Source organism: Oncorhynchus masou, chromosome 7 (genome assembly GCF_036934945.1).
Source record: "Oncorhynchus masou masou isolate Uvic2021 chromosome 7, UVic_Omas_1.1, whole genome shotgun sequence".
Lineage (NCBI taxonomy): Eukaryota > Metazoa > Chordata > Actinopteri > Salmoniformes > Salmonidae > Oncorhynchus > Oncorhynchus masou.
In genome coordinates this window covers 25223347-25245011 of record NC_088218.1, presented here as the reverse complement: position 1 = coordinate 25245011, position 21665 = coordinate 25223347, and the positions used below count along the sequence as shown (strand labels likewise).

Sequence of the window (21665 nt, the reverse complement as noted above, 5' to 3'; positions counted from 1 at the left end):
ATTTTTGTATTCTGTCATTTATAGTTATTTTACTGTTAAGAGTGTAGCGATTTTAAATGCACTTAAGAAATGTTATTCTATTTTTGTAAAAAAAAATTCACGTCAAATGTTTCAAGGGTTCAATTATATAATCATTGTCATTTGATTAGACGGTCTCAGCTGTCACCAGTACGATGGCTACCTTCTCTTCTCTGAGAGGTCGATCCTGAGGAGCATCCACCTATCAGACGACAGTGACCTCAACTCTCCCATCAGGCCCTATGAGAACCCTGCCTACTTCAAGAATGTGATAGCGCTGGCCTTTCATCACCGACAACAGAACTCTGGAGGCACCAACCGGATTTTCTATAGTGACGTTCACTTTGGGAATATACAGGTTGTCAATGACGACTGGACTGGACGGAGAGTGATCGTTGAGAGTAAGTGTGGTATTTGTTTGTCTGCTCATTTATCCATTACTAAATGAATTACTTACAGTTTGAAAAGCTGACAACAGTTGGTTAATCTACAGATGTAGGATCTTAATATGAGCCAGTTTGCTACAGGAGGAAAATAATCCTGCTAACAACAGGACATTTTTTTTGTGAGGGCAAATCAAGTCTGACATTTCAAAGTGGAAATGACAAACTGTAGAAGCCTTTTTAAACCTCAAATACACTGCTGTGCAGGAAAATTCTAAGCAACAAAAGAGTGATTAAGATCCTACATCTGTAGCAAAGAGTAACGGGGAAGTGGAAACCCCTTGTAGAATGTACTTGCATTCACTTCTCACCTTTCACATTGGATGCGTTCATTATTTTATTTCGGCGCCATAGCTTCCTCCCTGCCTTTAGAAAGATGAGAGAGAAGACTGATGAGCAAGTAAAGCTGCTGTTTCAAGTAGTGAACATTTATTTCCCCCAATTTCAAAGGTCTTCAACTCTCCATTGACAAGAGCTCAAACTGTTACTTGGAGTGTGAAACCAGAGGGATCCCACATAATCTGACTGCCTTTCATCTACCACTGATGTCAACATTTAGAGACCGACTCAAGCCTCTTTTGTACGTCTCTGACAGAAACTCTGATCTTTTGCCACTTCTACTTTCATTTGCTTGCTGACAGAAGTGTTAAAACTATCAAAGACTGCATTGTACAGCAAGATGAGATGTCAGTTGCAATGATTTTTAGAAGTGATACAGTAAATGTTGTCTCGTTCTACGGGAGTTGTATATGATGAAAGGAATGCTATATAGAGAAGCTGTAGGTGTATTAATATTGTATAAGCCATTTAGCAGACACTTTTATCCCAAGACTTACAGTCATACATGCATACATTTTACATACGGGTCATCCGGGGAATTGAACCCACTATCCTGGTGTTGCAAGGGCTGTGATCTACCAACTGTGCTCGAGACGACCAGGATTTGGTGTAGGTGTATAAAAGGGTTGGCCTGAGACTTGCTGTGAGCAGGTGAGGAGTGTGGCTGGTAGTTGGTATTGGCATTTCCTCTCATACAGGGGGGTTAATCCATCTTCGTTTGCAGCCAACTGTAATAGGTGATGGATGGCAAACAGGAAGTGATGTGATGACCCCTTCTGTCCCCACTGTAAATCACTCCGCAAAAACTTCAAACACGTTAAATCAGTTCCAACATAACACCTGGTCTTTTCACACTGTCAGGGACAGCTGACAACTACTGGAATTTCCTTTCACTTTTTTTTCTGCATTCTAATTCCAATTCTGTCCAACAATCATCACAATATATGTATTTAATTCCTGTTTCTTTCTGATGTGCATGTAACAGTATAGTTTCCATCTCTCTCCTTGCCCCAACCTGGGCTCGAACCAGGGACCCTCTGCACACATCGATGAGAGCCACCCTTGAAGCATTGTTACCCATTGCTCCACAAAAGCCACGGCCCTTGCAGAGCAAGGGGAACTACTTCAAGGTCTCAGAGCGAGTGACGTCACCAATTGAAACGCTATTAGCGCGCACCACTGCTAACTAGCTAGTCATTTCACATCGGTTACACTCACCCCCCTTTTGCGCAGCTACCAGTGATCCGGGTCAACAGCATCAATGTAGCAGTATAGCTTCCGTCCCTCTCCTCGCCCCTACCTGGGTTAAAACCATGGACCCTCTGCACACAGACAACAGTCACCCTTGAAGCATCGTTACCCATCGCGCCACAAAAGCCGCGGTCATCACAGAGCAAGGGGAGCAACTACTTCAAGGTCTCAGAGCGAGTGACGTCACCGATTGAAATGCTAATAGCGCGCACCACCGCTAACTAGCTAGCCATTTCACACCGGTTACATACAAACATAAGAAATAGAGGAAAATAGAATATTAATAGACAGCAACTAAAACAACAGGAAAATGGTCTTATTATTCTATAACATTTTTGAGCCCAGAACGATAAATACTGTGATTAAATACACTACATGACCATAAGTATGTGGACACCCTTGTTGAAAATCTCATTCCAAAATCATGAGCATTAATATGGAGTTGGTCCCCCCCTTTTCTGCTATAACAGCCTCAACTCTTCTGGGAAGGCTTTCCACTAGATATTGGAACATTGATGAGGGGACTTGCTTCCATTTAGCCACAAGAGCATTAGAGAGGTCAGGCACTGATGTTGGGAGATTAGTGCTGGCTCGCAGTCGGCGTTCCAATTCATCCCAAAGGTTTTCGAAGATGAGGTCAGGGCTCTTCCCCAAACTGTTACCACAAAGTTGGAAGCACAGAATCATTTAAAATGTAATTGCATGCTGTAGCATTAAGATTTCCCTTCACTAGAACTAAGGGGACGAGCCCGAACCATGAAAAACAACCCCAGACCATTGTTCCTCCTCCACCAAACCTTACAGTTGGCATTCGGGGCAGGTAGCATTCTCCTGGCATCCGCCAAAACCAGAATTATCCATCAGACTGCCAGATGGGGCATGTGATTTATCACTCCAGAGAATGCGTTTCCACTGCTCCAGAGACCAATTGTGGCGAGCTTTACACCACTCCAGCCGACACTTGGCATTGTGCATGGTGATGTTAGAGTTGTATGCGGTTGCTCTGCCATGGAAACCACTTTCATGAATCTCCCGACAGTTATTGTGCTGACTTTTCTTCCAGTGGCAGATTGGAACTTGGTAGTGAGTGTTGCAACCGAGGACAGACCATTTTTATACTTTATGCGCTTCAGCACTTGCCGGTCCCATTCTGTGAGCTTGTGTGGCCTACCACTTTGCGGCTGAGCCGTTGTTGCTCCTAGACGTTTCCACTTTACAATAACATCACTTGCAGTTGACAGGGTGCAGCTGTAGCAGGGCAGAAATTTTAAGAACTTACTTGTTGGAAAGGTGGCATTCTATGTTGTGCTACGTTGAAAACATGACTCATATGGTGGGGACTTAAAACTTCCGTTTGCTTCAGTTTGGCTGGTGCCTATAGGCGAACCGAACGAGTGTGCTCACATACCCCGTTAAAAGACCTTCATTTTAAAAATGAGAAAAAACAGTAATTGCAATGTTTTGTCCATATTGAGACGCCAATAGTCAGAATGAATCTAAGATAACAAAAAAATATCTGTCATTCATTTTGACGTTTCTTCAGAGGAGATGTTAGTCACGCAATTTTGCAGTATTACTCAATGAAAATGTTTTCACGAAAACAAGTCGTCTCTTGTTGAATGACAACAACCACTTCATTGAAGAATCCCCACTGTTGACCAATCACCGACGAAGGGGCGTAGATTTCAGCTACCGACTTCAGCTTGCCTCGAGAGACAAAATGTGAACGAACAGCCCCAAAAGAACTTGCCGAAGACCAAAACAAACAAAATCGTCATCATAATATATGCACAAAAAATGTCATCATAATATATGCACAAACTGTTACGAACTCTTTCAGATGGGAAGCACGAGGATGCCTTTACTCTCATCCTATATAGACATCAGTGGCGTTCAGTGCCCTTTAAGATAAAGGAGGACCATTTTATTTTCATGAGCATGGCTTTATTTCTATTACAGCATATTAGATGACTGTCATTCATATTCCATTCAGGTCAATGTAACAGCGATAGGTTTATTCTACTACATGATACTCAAATTTTCCCTATACCCATGTTGTATTCCTTCTGGCCTCGATGTGCTCTCCTCCTCTCACCTTGTCCCTTCGCGTGAGGACTTCAATGTACATCACACCAGCTGTATGTGACCAGGCGAAATAACCTTTCCAAGCCAAACTGCTACACACGACTGACATCGTTGTCACCATATTAGCTAAAGTAACGTCATGGTTAGCATAGCTAGTAGAACTAACACGTTAGTAAACCTGCTACAATCTCACAGTAGCATTACAGTGTACAGTCAGTGTGCAGTCAGTGTACAGTCAATTTGTAAAACCAAAAGCTCACCTTGACTTAGAAGAGTTCAAGGGTTGTGTTGGAAAGGCATAGCCAGCTAGCTAACACAACATCCCTCTGTTTGAGCCAGGTGTTTCAGTAGGCTAAACTAGTTAGCTGCATTTGCTAGCTAAGTATTTGAAGCTGAAAGTGACAAAAAAAACTCTCTCTTTTTCTCTCTTGCTTCTCCTTCATTTTGGAAGAAATTAATTTAACTGTTCAACTACTGCCTTTCTCTCTCTCTCCATGAGTCAGCTACTCACCACATGTTATGCACTGTAGTGCTAACTAGCTGTAGATTATGCTTTCAGAACTATATTAATTATCTGATCCTTTGATTGGGTGGACAACATGTCAGTTCATGCTGCAAGAACTCTGATAGGTTGGATGACATCCTCCGGAAGTTGTCATAATTACTGCATAAGTCTATGGAAGGGGGTGTGAACAATGAGCCTCCTAGGTTTTGTATTGACGTCAATCTACCCAGAGGAGGACGAAAGCTAGCTGTCCTCCGGCTACACCATGGTGTTATCCTATAGGGGGCTGTTGAGGCTACTGTAAACCTTTGCAAACTGTAAACCTTTGCAGAAATATTTTATGAAATTCACTGAGGAGGGATGGCCCTCCCCTTCTTCCTCTGAGGAGCCTCCACTGATAGACATACAGTGAATATCAATGCCAATAGATGAATATGACATTTCTTCTGTATGTCCATCTGATCCAGTGTTTTAGGAGGAATCAGGTGAACACACACACACACACACACACACACACACACACACACACACACACACACACACACACACACACACACACACACACACACACACACACACACACACACACACACACACACACAGAGGTCTGTAGTTCCCTAATGCACATAGACAGCAGATCCCCATCACCCCATAGCCCCTGTAGCTTCACTGTAGTAGGCTAGGCTCCATGCTGACTTGGCTCAAATATATCTGACTGACCAGAAACGGGGAAGGAAGATCCATCAAAATAACTGAGGGGGTTGGATGTTGGAGAGGAAAGGGCATAATGGTTGCACTTAAAGGAGGCTGGAGAAAGCACCAGCACTAGTGCTATTTAATGATAAACTAATATGATATTTAAGTATCTCCTAAAATAATATTTTTGTCATCCATATAGGCCTATCCCATGTCCAAACAAGTGTGTGATTTTACGCTATTTGCAGAATTTGTTTGTTTAAAGATTTCATAGTGGTGTTGCTTGTTTGTATACTGGCTGTATTCTCAATTCTTTGTATTACTTTTCCTTTTTTTACTGGTAGTAACTGTAGATTTGTATGTCCTAGTTTGTGCTGTTGTCCCGTCTGAATGTGAAACAGTGAGCAGCTGTGACACAGCACCACAGTCTTCTATTGTTAATCTCTTAGCACAGTGGGACATTTTTACACCTGCCTAGGCTCGTTAGGTTCAATTCAAATGAGTTTGGCATTGATTTATCTTTTAGGAAGAAACTCTACAATTCGGTACCGCAAAATATGAAATAATGGGGATATATTCACAGGGATATCTAGGTGTATCCCAATGAAGGTTATTCACATTCAGACCCAACCGGTTTGAAATCAAAGCGTTCAGAGTGTTGATCGCTACCCAGTACCACTGAATTCCTTCACGCCTAAATGCGTTATGTGGAAACCTTCATGACACCACCACATGAGACAACTTTTACAAGACGTGCAAGATATCTCAATATATACATACTACCATTCAAAAGCTTGGGGTCACTTAGAAATGTCCTTGTTTTCCATGAAAACATAGTACATGAAATTAGTTGTAAACTGAATAGGAAATATAGTCAAGATGTTGACAAGGATATAAATGTTTTTCAACTGAAATAATAATTGTGTCCTTCAAACTTTGCCTTCATCAAATAAACCTCTATTTGAAGCAATTACAACCGTGCAGACCTACAGCATTCTACTCTAGTTGTCAATTTGTTGAAATCTGAAGAGATTTCACCCAATGCTTCCTGAAGCACCTCCCACAAGTTGGATTGGCTTGATGGGCACTTCTTACGTACCATACGGTCAAGCTGCTCCCACAACAGCTCAATAGAGTCGAGATCAGGTTTCTGTGCTGGCCACTCCATTATAGACAGAATACCAGCTGACTGCTTCTTCCTTAAATAGTTCTTGCATAGTTTTCTTGCATAGTTAGTTTTACTTTTCCTGTTGTAGGAGAAAATTGGCTCCAATTAAGCATCGTCCACAGGATATGGCGTTGGAAAATGGATTGATAGCCTTCCTTCTTCAAGATCCCTTTTACCCTGTACAAATATCCCACTTTACCACCACCAAAGCACCACATTGCAAAGCATCACATTGCTTCCACCATGCATGACAGCACTCCTCCAGCATCTTTTCATTTTTTCCGCGTCTCACGGATGTTCTTCTTTGTGATCCGAAAACCTCAAACCTGGATTGGTCTGTCCATAACACTTTTTTCCCCATCTTCCTCTGTCCAGTGTCTAAGTTCTTTTGCCCATCTTAATCGTTTCTTTTTTCTTTCTTTTTGTTGTTGTATTTTTCACCCTTTTTTTCTCCCCAATTTCATGGTATCCAATTGGTAGTAGTTACAGTCTTGTCTCACCGCTGCAACTCTCGTACGGACTCATGAGAGGCAAAGGTCGAGAGCCATGCGTCCTCCGAAACACAACCCAACCAAGCCACACTGCTTCTTGACACAATGCCCATCAAACCAGGAAGCCAGCCGCACCAATGTGTCGGAGGAACCTGGCGACCGTGTCAGCGTGCACTGTGCCCGGCCTGCCACAGGAGTCACTACTGCGCGATGAGACAAGGTTATCCCTGCCGGCCAAACCCTCCCTAACCCGGACGACGCTGGTCCAATTGTGCGACATGGGCCTCCCGGTCGCGGCCGGCTGCGACAGAGCCTGGTCTCGAACCTAGAATCTCTAGTGGCACAGCTAGCACTGCGAGGCAGTGCCTTAGACCACTCCGCCACCTGGGAGGCCTTAATCCTTTCTTTTTATTGGCCCGTCTGAAATATGGCTTTTTTCTGCCTAGGCCAGCATCCCAGAGTCACCTCTTCACTGTTGACATTGAGACTGGTGTTTTGCAGGTACTATTTAATGAAGCTGCCAGTTGAGGACTTGTGAGGCATCTGTTTCTCAAACTAGACACTATAATGTACTTGTCCTCTTTCTCAGTTGTGCACCGGAACCTCCCACTCCTCTTTCGATTCTGGTTAGGGCCAGTTTGTTCTGTGAAGGGAGTAGTACACAATGTTGGATGAGATCTTCAGTTTCTTGGCAATTTCTTGAATGGAATAGCCTTCATTTCTCAGAACAAGAATAGACTGAGGAATTTCAGAAGAAAATCTTTGTTTCTGGGCATTTTGAGCCTGAAATCGAACCCACAAATGCTGATGCTCCAAATACTCAAGTAGTCTAAAGAAGGCCAGTTTTATTGCTTCTTTAATCATCACAACAGTTTTCAGCTGTGCTAACATAATTGCAAAATGGTTTACTAATGATCAATTAGCCTTTTAAAATGATAAACTTGGATTAGCTAACACAACATGCCATTGTAACACAGGAGTGAAGGTTGCTGATAATAGGCCTCTGTACGCCTATGTAGATATTCCATTTAAAAAATCTGCCGTTTCCAGCTACAATAGTCATTTACAACATTAACAATGTCTACACTGTATTTCTTATCAATTTGATGGTATTTCAATGGACAAAAATGTTACTTTTCTTTCAAAAACAAGGACATTTCTAAGTGACCCCAAACTTTTGAACGGTAGTATACATTTTTTCTTACTTTACCATGAAAGAAAAGACTAATCCGCTCACTGTGTTTGACTGTATCACGTGTGTTTGTTGAGCTCTTCTTACTCAAGCAAATGTCAGATTAGTGTTATTCAGTATTTGTCAATGTTATATTCAGTGTTATAAACTGGGTGGTAGGAGCCCTGAATGCTGATTGGCTGAAAGCTGTGGTATATTAGACCGTACACTATGGGTATGACAAAAAATAACCTTTAACTATTTTAATTATGTTGGTAATCAGTGTATAATAGCAATAAGGCACCTCAGGATTTTGGTATATGGCCAATACATCACGGCTAACCACGGCTTACTGCCTAAGAACAGCTCTTAGCCATGATATATTGGCAATATATCACACCTCCTGTGACTTATTGCTTAATTATATCATTGTTATTGTTGCCGTGTAGATGTGGGGTCAGTAGAGGGCCTGGCGTACCATGGAGCCTGGGACTCGCTTTATTGGACCAGCTCCACCACAGCCACCGTCAGCAGGCACAGCCTGGACCAGAGTCTCCCCGGGGCCTTCACCAGAGAGGCTGTGGTCACACTGGCAGAGGAAGACCACCCACATAACCTGGCTCTGGAGGAGTGTCAGAAGTAGGTGTTAAACCTTCACTGCTCCTAATGTCTTACACAGGCCCTTAGTGGCCTACATTAGATGCTCACTTGGGTATATGGTTTGTGTTATGTACTCGGTTAGCAAATCTGTTGAAAACTTCTGCTATCAGGGGAATGAGGTTTATAACTGCTCTGGGGAAGTGTCAGGAGTGCTCTATCATCATTCATTACTGATCCTAATGTCTTACAGTGGATGGTTCTTTTAGGTTTTCTTTGCCTCCCTTCTTTTCCCTTATTTTCCTTGACAAGAACATGAGATAGTCTTAAAAACGCCACAAAATTATTTTGCTCTAGAATGTGAGGATGGGAACATGTTCATATCTTTAGAAAATAGAGAAAGAAGACGTAGATTTGCGTTTCCCTGGAGAATGGAAATAATCATTCAGTGTAGACATTGGATGTTTACTATACATTTGTAATGAACACAAGGGGAGACAAAGCTGGTTTCAAGTGCAGGGTGCAGCAGGTGTTTATTGCAAAGGACCACAGGAGGAGGCAGGTAGCTGGGTCCAGGGGCAGTCAGGGAAAAGGCTAGTAAAGTAGACCGGGAGATCCGGCCATAGGTAGATAACAGGAAATCTGATAAGCTAAAGTACAGGCAGGGACAAGTAAATCACGGGGAAAAACAGAGCTCTGAAAGACGTGTGTCACAAAGCAAACAATACCTCACAGTGATGGGGTGCAAAGAACTGAACTAAATAGTGTGTGGTAATGGCATACAAGTGTGTGAACAGGTGATTAGAATTCAGGTGATTGGGATCTGGAGAGTGAGCTGCTTTCAGGAGATCTAGGTGCTTGAGAGGGTGAGCTTCTGTGAAAGTCTCAATAGTGTTTTTGTTTTCACCGCTGATGCAGCCTGATGTTCTGGACGAACTGGAATGAACTGCACCCCAGCATTATGAGATCCACCCTGTCAGGGAACAATATCCAGAGTGTCATCACCACAGACATCCTCACACCTAATGGACTCACCATCGACCACACCGCCGAGAAACTCTTCTACTCGGATGGCAGTCTGGGAAAGATTGAACGATGTGAATATGATGGCTCACACAGATATGTAAGGAGAGATAAATATATATAGTTATATATACACGGTATGTTATTCTGAATAGAATGATTAAGTCACATCTTGTACACTCTTAGAAAAAAAAGGTGCTATCAAGAACCTAAAAGGGTTCTTCGGCTGTCCCCACAGGAAAACCCCTTGAAGAACCCTTTACAGGTGCTTGTACCCTTTTTGTTCCAGATAGAACCCTTTTGGAACCCTTTTTTCTAAGAGTGCACCATCAGATTTTGAAATGATTCCAGCTGTCTCATACCTCTTCTCATGCCTGAGTATGTGACGTCCAAGGTTCTGTTGATGTATTTCAACCTAAATGAATATGACTTAACAAATGACTAAAAACATGAGCATAAAACCAATTTAACACCATTTTCTCCTTATGTTCAATCTGTAGGTAATTATGAAGTCAGGTCCAGGAACCTTCTTTGGCCTGGCTATCTATGGGAACTTCCTGTTCTGGTCTGATTGGGTACGGAGAGCGGTGGTACGCTCCAATAAGTACACAGGTGGCGACATTAAGGTCCTCAGAGCCGACATCCCCCACCAGCCAATGGGAATTGTTGCAGTTTCCAACAATACCAACAATTGTAAGTGAATTCTATACAGTACATCAAAGCACAACTCACTTGTCAACATGGAATCTTCTATACATTGTCTAAAATATACACACAAAATGTGGTATTTTGTGAGTAGACTATTTTGCAATTGTGTGTGATAAAATGTAACTGCAGCCTGTGATGGTTTGCATGTGGTTACAACCCTGTGTAGCTGTGTTTGACCATTTGGCATGAACATTATGCAGTACTTCCTATAGACCCAGCTATCCTCCCTGATTAATTACCACTCAATGTAAATCTGCTATTGAATAAACAACTCCAAAAATCCCAACCTCCAGTGCCACAGGCTATCCCATGTTGTCTGGCCTGTGCTTCAGTGAAGCCCAAGTTTGGCACAGCGCTTCAGCTGAATCTGTACCATTCGAGCAGAGAAATATATTCTCTCTCTCTCTCTCTCTCTCTCTCTCTCTCTCTCTCTCTCTCGAGTGAGCAGACGTGTGTGTGTACTAAGGGGGCAGCATGATGGCATGGTTTATAGCTTACCGCTCCATTCCACTGTTCAAGCCAAACAGAGTTCAAAGATGGTCCCCAACAGAGAAGTCTACCTTTCTACCACAACACTGCCCTTGAAAAGTTTTCAGTGCTTGATTTAGAAAAATGTGGAAACTGAAACTCTTTATGGGAGGCACTGCAAGTAGGAAATAAAGCATGCCATTTGGATTATAAAAAAATGAACAATATGTTGTCCTGTTTATTTGGAGGTTGATGTGTGTTTTCTGTAACATGATGTACTACAGTACCCACAATGATCTGTTTTCCCAGGTGAACTGTCCCCTTGCACAGTGCTGAACGGTGGATGTCATGACCTTTGTCTTCTGACCCCTCACGGCACTGTCAACTGTAGCTGCAGAGGAGAGAGACTAATACTGGAAGATAACAGATGTGTATGTAAGTCTAGTACCTTGTCTTTTTCCCTCTAATTCATGGGTAAACAGCATCTGGCTCGAAGGACCATGTGAATGTCTTGCTAATAGACAAATAGACAATAGGCATCTGATAGTGTTACTGTCAGATGAATCAATGAAGATGGGCATTGAAGAAGGATGTTTGTTGGAGACTGTCTGGGAGGGATATAGCAGAAAGCAGACCCTTCTGTTTGGACGAAAGAATCCCCCAAAATTTATTTTCTCTTCTTTTTACAGCTAAAAACTCCTCCTGCAACATCCACACTGAGTTTGAGTGTGGGAACGGGGAGTGTATCGACTATCAGCTGACATGTGACGGAATAGCACACTGCAAAGACAAGTCTGATGAGAAAATGAAATACTGTGGTAAGTACGCACCCAATATGCTTTACTGTACTAGTTCACCGGTCCTCAGATGAAAATCCCTACCGAGCCCCCGCGGGGCTCTTGTCCAGTAGAATGAGTTCAGACTCGCTCACTTCCTGAAATCCATGAAGGAGAAGAGAAACGGTATTCAAGTGAATGTCATGTAATTCCTTTGGTCGAATGTCTTCCTGAAGTGTCTTGGTATCACTTTCGTTTTCCTTCCTCTCTTACAGATAACAGGAACTGTAGACGAGGCTTCAAGAGCTGCTATAACCAGCGCTGTGTGGTCAATAGGCGGGTTTGTGACGGGGTGAACGACTGTGGAGATGATTCCGACGAGGTTTATTGTAACAGTGAGTAATAAGAATCTGATGAATTTACATGCCCAGTCCGACAGACAACATAGTCTGTACTATATTATTACTGTATAAACAAATAAATAGCTTTCGGGTTAATTAAATTTCATAGAGGAACATTTCTCCAAGCAAGGATAATATTATCTATTATTTTTATTTGCCCCCTTTTCTCCCCAATTTCATGGTATCCAATTGTTAGTAATTACTATCTTGTCTCATCGCTACAACTCCCATACGGGCTCAGGAGAGATGAAGGGCATGCGTCCCCTGAAACACAACCAAGCCCCACTGCTTCTTAACACAACGCGCATCCAACCTGGAAGCCAGCCGCACCAATGTGTTGGAGGAAACACCGTGCACCTGACGACCTGGTTAGCATGCAATGCACCCGGCCCGCCACAGGAGTCGCTAGTGCGCGATGAGACAAGTATATCCCTACCGGTCAAGCCCTCCCTAACCCGGACAACGCTAGGCCAATTGTGCGTCGCCCCACGGACCCCCGGTCGCGGCCAGCTGCGACAGACACTGGGCGTGAACCCAGAGTCTCTGGTGGCACAGCTAGCAATGCGATGCAGTGCCCTAGACTACTGTGCCACCCGGGAGGCCAATGTTATCTATTCTTATCTATCTCTTCACCTGACGACGAACCAAAGAGATGGATTTCAAATACAACATATTTTTACCCCTCGTTTCCTAATCTTTCATTTCGGACCTGTATTTTCTCTCCAGATTCCTCATGCTCCCCCTCAGACTGGCGTTGTCTGAACGGGGTTTGTATTCCGGCCTCGGCCCGCTGCAATCAGATCATCGACTGTCCCGACGCCTCAGATGAGAAGAACTGCAGTAAGATAAGCCTCTGTTAAAGCGCCATACCGTACCTTTGTCAAGGCGCCACACTACGACATTGCCTTTCCCATGTAGCTTTTCCACGTAGCTGGTCTGTAGTCTAGCCTGGCCATGTGTCTTTTTAATGTTCGATAAAAGAGAAGAAGGAACGTCCGCACCTCGGAATTTGAAGTTATTTTTCATTGTTTTATCAGGACACTACGCTAGTATGGCTAAAACAATGTGTAGCCAGGAATCAATCCCTAACCTTCGGCTTTGGATATGCCGGTCGAATGCCCACTTTCTCTAGGCAACACAGGCTGCTTGGGTTACTACATGCTGGGGGTGAAGGAGACGGTGTTCGTCAGCTGCAACTCTACCTCCCTCTGTGTCCACCCCTCCTGGATGTGTGATGGAGCCAATGACTGTGGGGATTATGCAGATGAAACCAACTGCCAGAGTATGTTTTTATCCGTCCTTTTTTCTCTTCTGTGACACCAGTTCTGTCGGCTACTGTTGATGTGGCCGTGTACCAGACAGACACCAGGCCTAGTGGGATGCATTTTAAAGGTATTTTGAAATTGTGTTCATGTTCTGAATGTGTCTTGGCTTCTGGTTTCTCCCCAGCTCCTTCACTCAGAAAGAGATGTGAGGAAGGGCATTTTGCTTGCCCCAGTGGAAACTGCATCCACACTGTCTGGCTGTGTGACGGAGTGAAAGACTGTGAAGATGGAGCAGATGAATTCCAGTGTGGTATGATATCAGAGATATTTATTTGCCTAATATTTATTTACATTACATTTATTTCAGCAAGCACATTGCACTGATTTGTAGCCACTGCCATTGATTTGAGAGAGAGTCATTTGAAATTATTCAAAATGACTCTGTTTAAAGTAACGGTTGGATCATTATGTTGTAGGGTACATCCTGCATGAAATGCTGACAAAGCTCAAGGTGGCCAAATATAATGGAGAATTTCTAGGTTGAAAGATTTCTCCTCTTGTCCTGTATCCCCTGTTGTGTCTGGTCAATACATTCGGTCAATACGGACAGATAAGAAGATAAGATAACCCAGTGTTGGTGGTTTGTTCATGTGGGTCATTAAAGGAAGCAGTGAAGGGGTGTCTCCTGCTGAGCCCAATGCTTCCACCCCTGATTTGATCCCTATGTGGAAATCTCCCACAATCACTGTTCAAAGCCTCTCCTGAGGAATAATGATGAGAGGAGATGCTTCACTCCTGCTGTTGGTTCTTCAGGGCAGAGCAGTAGACTATGCTGTTGTAACCCAAACTGAATAGCAATAGCAAATATCCTATTTATATTTGTTGTGGATTTGCTCGTCGTCTGTGTATTTGAATGAGTCCCAGCCAGTAGTGTTTGGATGCACACACCTTGTTGTTGGTGCCCGCTGTTTATGTGGATAGTTCACACTGACCTTGTCCATGTAGCCATACAGCTATTGTTAATGGTTGCTCACTGGCTGCCCAAGGAAGCAGCTCCACAGGGTCATCATAAAATTGATGTGAAATGCTAACAAATAAACAGACATTTCTTTCTCTCTCTTTCTTTTATGTCTCTCCCTCTCTCATCTCTCTCTCTTTCAACTCCCTCCCTCCTCTCTCTCTCCCTCTTTCTCGCTCTCGCTCTCTCTCGCTCTCTGCTTGCTCAGGCTGAATCATTTTTTACCTCACTTGGCGCTCCTTCACTCCTTTTGTACATGGTTTGAATGTAAGACCAGCATTACTTTGAAAGTGCTTACGACTGAGGGAATGTTGTTTGTTTGTATCTAATTTCACAGATGACATTGATATAGTGATATCATTTCCCACCTGCATTAGAATAGAGACTCCCTTCAAAATTGTTTACCTTCACCTCCGTATGTGATGTTATTTTCTTCACCTTTTCTGTTCAAAGACCTACCTACCTTTTATTGTATGTGACTTGACTGCAATTTCACATTACTCTATAACAGTTGAAACCTGGGCCCATTTGGACTTGCACACTACTGTACTATATCATTCATTTATCACTGCTCTCTGCATTAATTGTGAAGATCTTTACATGCTTCCAGTCCCAATGGAATACCATATAATGTGTTATATTTCATTTTGTCTAGACTTATCCTGCCTGTGGAACCAGTTTGCCTGCTCTAAGAACAAGTGCATAGCCAAGCAGTGGCTTTGTGACGGAGAGGACGACTGTGGAGATGGATTGGACGAGAGCGCAGAGATCTGTGGTATGAAAACACGCCTGAATTTATTTACACTATGTTGACTCAAATGTGTCAAACTACAGATCCGGGTTCGATCCCGGGCTGTGTCGTTGCTGGCTGCACCCGGGAGACCCATGAGGCGGCGCACATTTGGCCCAGTGTCGTCCGGGATAGGGGAGGGTTTGGCCAGCTGGGATGTCCTTGTTCCATCGCGCTCTAGCGACTCCTTGTGGCAGCCCGGCGCATGCACGCTGATTCGGTCGCCAGCTGTACAGTGTTTCCTCCGACACATTGGTGCGGCTGGCTTCCGGGGTTCAGCAAGCAGTGTGTCAAGAAGCAGCGCAGCTTGGTGGGGTCATGTTTCGGTGCACACGTGACCTTTGCCTCTACCGAGTCCATACGGGAGTTGCAGCGATGGGACAAGACTAACTACCAATTGGATATCATGAAATTGGGGAGAAAAAGGGGTAAAAAGTACAACAAAAAGAAAGGGACAGGGAAAGATTCAGTTAATATATTTGAAATTTTACGAGATACATCCTTGGTGGAAATATATAGATGAGCAATTTGCTACAGAGATGTGGATTTCATGTTTTTCAGTTATATTTGCACAGACTCTTCAGAAAGTCTTGTAAATATCTGTATTTCTATTACTGTAATTGTGCAGATTCTGTATCCTGATTGCCAGTCTGTTTTTACTGTCTTGCCAAATCATTATCATAGCAAACATGGTTGGCATGGCAATTCCTTAAGGAGTTGGCTATTGAGCTGAAACAGACTGGCACTCAGGCTACAGATTCTTCAGTTCAGTAAAATAATGTTTTGACCAGGAATCCTATTGTACATATCCAGGTACGGCTACCTGTGGCCCAGGGTTGTTTAGTTGCCCAGAGTCGTACGGCTGCGTCCCCAAACACTGGCTTTGTGATGGGGAGAGGGACTGTCCAGATGGGAGTGATGAGCTCTCTGCTGCTGGCTGTGGTAATAATATTGTTCTGAAGTTCTCCAACAGAAAACACAGTCATAGTGTACTCACTCCCTTTTCTAAAGCACATATTATAATGATAATAATAAGGACATGTGTCTTTTACAGTGTAGTCCAAGTCCCTTTTGTAAAACACAAATGTCTCAATACATGTCTGTCATAGGGTATTGCCTTCTGAAGGCCTCCAGACAGAAAACAAAACAGCAGACAATCATAGCGTAGTCCCATTTGTAATTACATTTCTGTCATTGTGTATTCAGAATCGCTATTGCAAAGCAAAAATGACTCAATACGTTTCTGTTACAACAAAAAAATTGAAAAATAATCGGCACTCCATCTTCTACAGTGCTGTAAAAACCATATTTCACCTTGACACACACTCTACATTACCAAAAGTATGTGGACACCAATCTCATTCCAAATTTATGGAGTTGGTCCCCCCTTTGCTGCAATAACAGCCTCCCCTCTTCTGGGAAGGCTTTCCACTAGATGTTGGAAAATTGCTGCGGGACTTGCTTCCATTCAGCCATGAGCATTATTGAGGTCGGGCACTGATGTTGGACGATTAGGCCTGACTCGCAGTCGGCATTCCAATTCATCCCAAAGCACTTACAGTTGACTGGGGCAGCTCTAAGCAGGTCAGAAATTAGACAAACTGACTCGTTGGAAAGGTGGCATCCTATGACGGTGCCACATTGAAAATCACTGAGCTCTTCAGCAAGGCCATTCTTCTGTGAATGTTTGTCTATGGAGATTGCATGGCGGTGTGCTCGAGTTTTATACACATGTCAGCAACGGGTGTGGATGAAACAGCCAAATCCACTAATTTGAAGGGAAGTCCACCTACTTTTGTATATATAGTGTACCTTGTTAATAATGTCCACATTCCTATAGAAGTTCAGATCCTTTTTGAGAGAGGTGTATGATATGAAAAAATCTCAGGTATTTCTTTAACAAATTGTCCCTCCACATATTTCTTATCACAGCCCCCAACAACACGTGCATGGAGGGAATGTTCCAGTGTCGTAATCAGATCTGCATCCCACAGCGGTTCGCTTGTGACCGTGACGATGACTGTGGAGACGGCTCCGATGAGAGCCTGGAATGTGGTAAGAATCTCTCTCTCTCTGTATGTCTGACTTGTATTTCCTCTTGTTGTGTTCTGACTGTACATCCTACCTCTTGCCTCCTGTGTCCGACAGAGTACGGGTCCTGCAGTCTGGGGGAGTTCCGCTGCACAGATGGCCGCTGTTTACCCAGAGTTCAGTGGGAGTGTGACGGCCATCCCGACTGTCTCGACCAATCAGACGAGCTGCCACACAACCCCAAGTGTTCCGCTGCAGGCAAGCCTTTCATCTGATACAACACAAGTGTGTGTGTGTGTGAGAGAGACCAGACGAGGTACAGACCACCCCAGTCTCACCATGTTCCGGCTGGTTTTAGCCTATTACAAACACATTTTGTGCTCATAGACCTGCTGGGAACAGACCTTTTCAGGGTCCAGGTGCTCAAAATGAACCCACCGACTCCCGGTTAACTGATTGTGATTTATCTTCAATGCTCTTTACAATATAATATTCATAATCTTGTGAATCATGATATATGGGCTGGCTGGCTAGTAGCTTGTGTGGATATTTTTAGTATATGGTTGTTAGATCAGGCAGATCACCTGTGATACAAGTCATTATTCGACGTCCATCCATGTCTGAGGGCTTCGGGAGATGCCGTGGAAACCGGCCACTAGGGGCAACAGTGAGCGCTGTTACCTTCAAGTAAGCATAGTGGAGGTGGATGGCAGATGGTCCTAAGCATCCGCCTCTGGTTCCAAAGAGCCCAAAGGATGCATGTTCAAATCCACCGATATGTTGTTTTTTATATTTCTATTTTACGAATTCTGAGTTGATGCCTAAACTTAACCTTGGAACGATACGGAGACGTAATCAAACTCTTTGAAATTTGTTGTTTGGAACAACTTTGAAATTTGACGTTTGAGAACCATGGATGAACGTCTTGACTACCTCTGTTGCTGCTGCCATGACACTCGTGTGCAACTCCTGACTGAAGAAGGGATGGAGTTGGGTCGGAGGGGCGTAGATGCAGCCACTCCTCTCTGTCTTTCTGCCTCTTTCTGCTGCACGTAGGTTAACAGCCAACGAGGCAGAATATTGATGATGATGTAAATCAAGTGTTAATCAAATGTTATGATGCTGTAGCAGTACTGTTGATATTTAAATTAGGTACTGTAGCTTGCGCCTTGTGGTGGAATTATTGTAATCAAAAGGAAAAACTTTTAGATTTCTTCCAAACAATCAAACTTTATTGTTTAATTACTGCAGTAATGGAGCTGGTCGGTAATCAACGCTGGGGGTGATCACCGAGAACTCAACAAGCTGGTTTGAGCCATGGCATTTTATAGAAAAGTCCATTCTCATACAGTCTTGATGACAAACAACAGATGTATGGAATGGGTCACAAGGTTAAGATTTGTGTGAAAGATATGTATAATTCAAAGCAGACAGTATCTGCTGTAAAACCTGTCCTCATTGTGTAGAGATCAGGGTCTGGTCCCCCAACTCGATACTGGAGCCATCTCCCGCTGGTACCCCAGTACAGAAACATTAACCCATGCTCTAGAATGCGGTATCACCCAAAGACATCATAAATCTTCCAGAAGCCCATCCTCAGTAGAACATACACAGAAGAGCGTTCTAACAACCCCTTATTTTGTTGCAATAAACAACCATTTGATGCATTATAACATAATCTTGTCATTTCCCCACCATAGCCTCTCAATTGGACACCACAAAATTAGGGAGAGAAAGGGGTAAAAGTATACAAAATTATAATAATAATAATTGGTAGCTTGCCACACACTCGACCTGTGACTGCGTCTCAAGCCATTGTTATGTCTTTGGCATCATTAAATTCAAAACTGTTATTTCATAAAAATCAATTCTCTGTAATTATTATTATGTGATTAAACTAATCATGTAAATGTAGGAAGTCGGGGAACCAAGGAAAATCTTCAGATTACAACGTTATAATTTTCCTCATATAACTATTCAGATATTTTAATATCTGATCAATTAGTCTTCTCATTCATTAATTATTCTTTACCTCATGTTAGTCTCATTCCAAACGTCATAAATTGTAAGTTAACTGCACCAAACCCAGCCTTTACTCTGAATCATCCATACATCAATTGTCTTAATCATTTATTTACCAACTAACTAAATAATCACAGAAATGCATAAACAAACAAATGGTAGATATGGTTACAAGGAAATGATAGGGGAGGTTCCCTAGTGGGCTAAGCCGATATGGCGGCTTGGTGGACAAAGGGAAGTGGGTGTGGACTGAGAACGGCAGGAAAGACAAAAAAAAGTCACTACACAGTTGATAATTATATGAATTGAAATGCTAATCCTTTGCACATGAACGCTCACTCATTTAGGGAATAATTGCAATCAATATGTATTTACCCAGTGTGTCGTCGTGATCTCTGAAGGAATCGTCAGTCCATCTGTTGGAAAGTTCATCCGAGCGTCTCTCTGCTTCCCTAAAGTCTTACATGGTTAGAATGGGTCCTTCAGAGTACCATTCAGAAATTCAGAGTACCGATCAGAATTCCACGATCTATACCCAGAAAGGGCCACATCATAACACCATACATGTTTGGATACTGGGTACGAACTCCATACAGGGCCAACAAACAGGCGCAACCAACCAACTGGGGGTGGGGGTGGCGAACTTGATGACATCACAAAGAATTTCAAGCAGTGGGTTCAGAACAACAATGTCAAAAACTGTGTACAAAAATACAGTGCCTTGCGAAAGTATTCGGCCCCCTTGAACTTTGCGACCTTTTGCCACATTTCAGGCTTCAAACATAAAGATATAAAACTGTATTTTTTTGTGAAGAATCAACAACAAGTGGGACACAATCATGAAGTGGAACGACATTTATTGGATATTTCAAACTTTTTTAACAAATCAAAAACTAAAAAATTGGGCGTGCAAAATTATTCAGCCCCTTTACTTTCAGTGCAGCAAACTCTCTCCAGAAGTTCAGTGAGGATCTCTGAATGATCCAATGTTGACCTAAATGACTAATGTTGATAAATACAATCCACCTGTGTGTAATCAAGTCTCCGTATAAATGCACCTGCAATGTGATAGTCTCAGAGGTCCGTTAAAAGTGCAGAGAGCATCATGAAGAACAAGGAACACACCAGGCAGGTCCGAGATACTGTTGTGAAGAAGTTTAAAGCCGGATTTGGATACAAAAAGATTTCCCAAACTTTTTTTACATTTACATTTAAGTCATTTAGCAGACGCTCTTATCCAGAGCGACTTACAAATTGGTGAATTCACCTTCTGACATCCAGTGGAACAGCCACTTTACAATAGTGCATCTAAATCATTTAAGGGGGGGGTGAGAAGGATTGCTTTATCCTATCCTAGGTATTCCTTGAAGAGGTGGGGTTTCAGGTGTCTCCGGAAGGTGGTGATTGACTCCGCTGTCCTGGCGTCGTGAGGGAGTTTGTTCCACCATTGGGGGCCAGAGCAGCGAACAGTTTTGACTGGGCTGAGCGGGAACTGTACTTCCTCAGTGGTAGGGAGGCGAGCAGGCCAGAGGTGGATGAACGCAGTGCCCTTGTTTGGGTGTAGGGCCTGATCAGAGCCTGGAGGTACTGCGGTGCCGTTCCCCTCACAGCTCCGTAGGCAAGCACCATGGTCTTGTAGCGGATGCGAGCTTCAACTGGAAGCCAGTGGAGAGAGCGGAGGAGCGGGGTGACGTGAGAGAACTTGGGAAGGTTGAACACCAGACGGGCTGCGGCGTTCTGGATGAGTTGTAGGGGTTTAATGGCACAGGCAGGGAGCCCAGCCAACAGCGAGTTGCAGTAATCCAGACGGGAGATGACAAGTGCCTGGATTAGGACCTGCGCCGCTTCCTGTGTGAGGCAGGGTCGTACTCTGTGGATTTTGTAGAGCATGAACCTACAGGAACGGGCCACCGCCTTGATGTTAGTTGAGAACGACAGGGTGTTGTCCAGGATCACGCCAAGGTTCTTAGCGCTCTGGGAGGAGGACACAATGGAGTTGTCAACCGTGATGGCGAGATCATGGAACGGGCAGTCCTTCCCCGGGAGGAAGAGCAGCTCCGTCTTGCCGAGGTTCAGCTTGAGGTGGTGATCCGTCATCCACACTGATATGTCTGCCAGACATGCAGAGATGCGATTCACCACCTGGTCATCAGAAGGGGGAAAGGAGAAGATTAATTGTGTGTCGTCTGCATAGCAATGATAGGAGAGACCATGTGAGGTTATGACAGAGCCAAGTGACTTGGTGTATAGCGAGAATAGGAGAGGGCCTAGAACAGAGCCCTGGGGGACACCAGTGGTGAGAGCGCGTGGCGAGGAGACAGATTCTCGCCACGCCACCTGGTAGGAGCGACCTGTCAGGTAGGACGCAATCCAAGCGTGGGCCGCACCGGAGATGCCCA

The 21665-nt window shown here is 43.7% G+C and overlaps 1 pseudogene; it reads left to right on the top strand.

The window, feature by feature from the left end:
- LOC135543581 (low-density lipoprotein receptor-related protein 1B-like) overlaps positions 1-21665 on the top strand; it is a 212328-nt pseudogene that overhangs the window by 125350 nt on the left and 65313 nt on the right.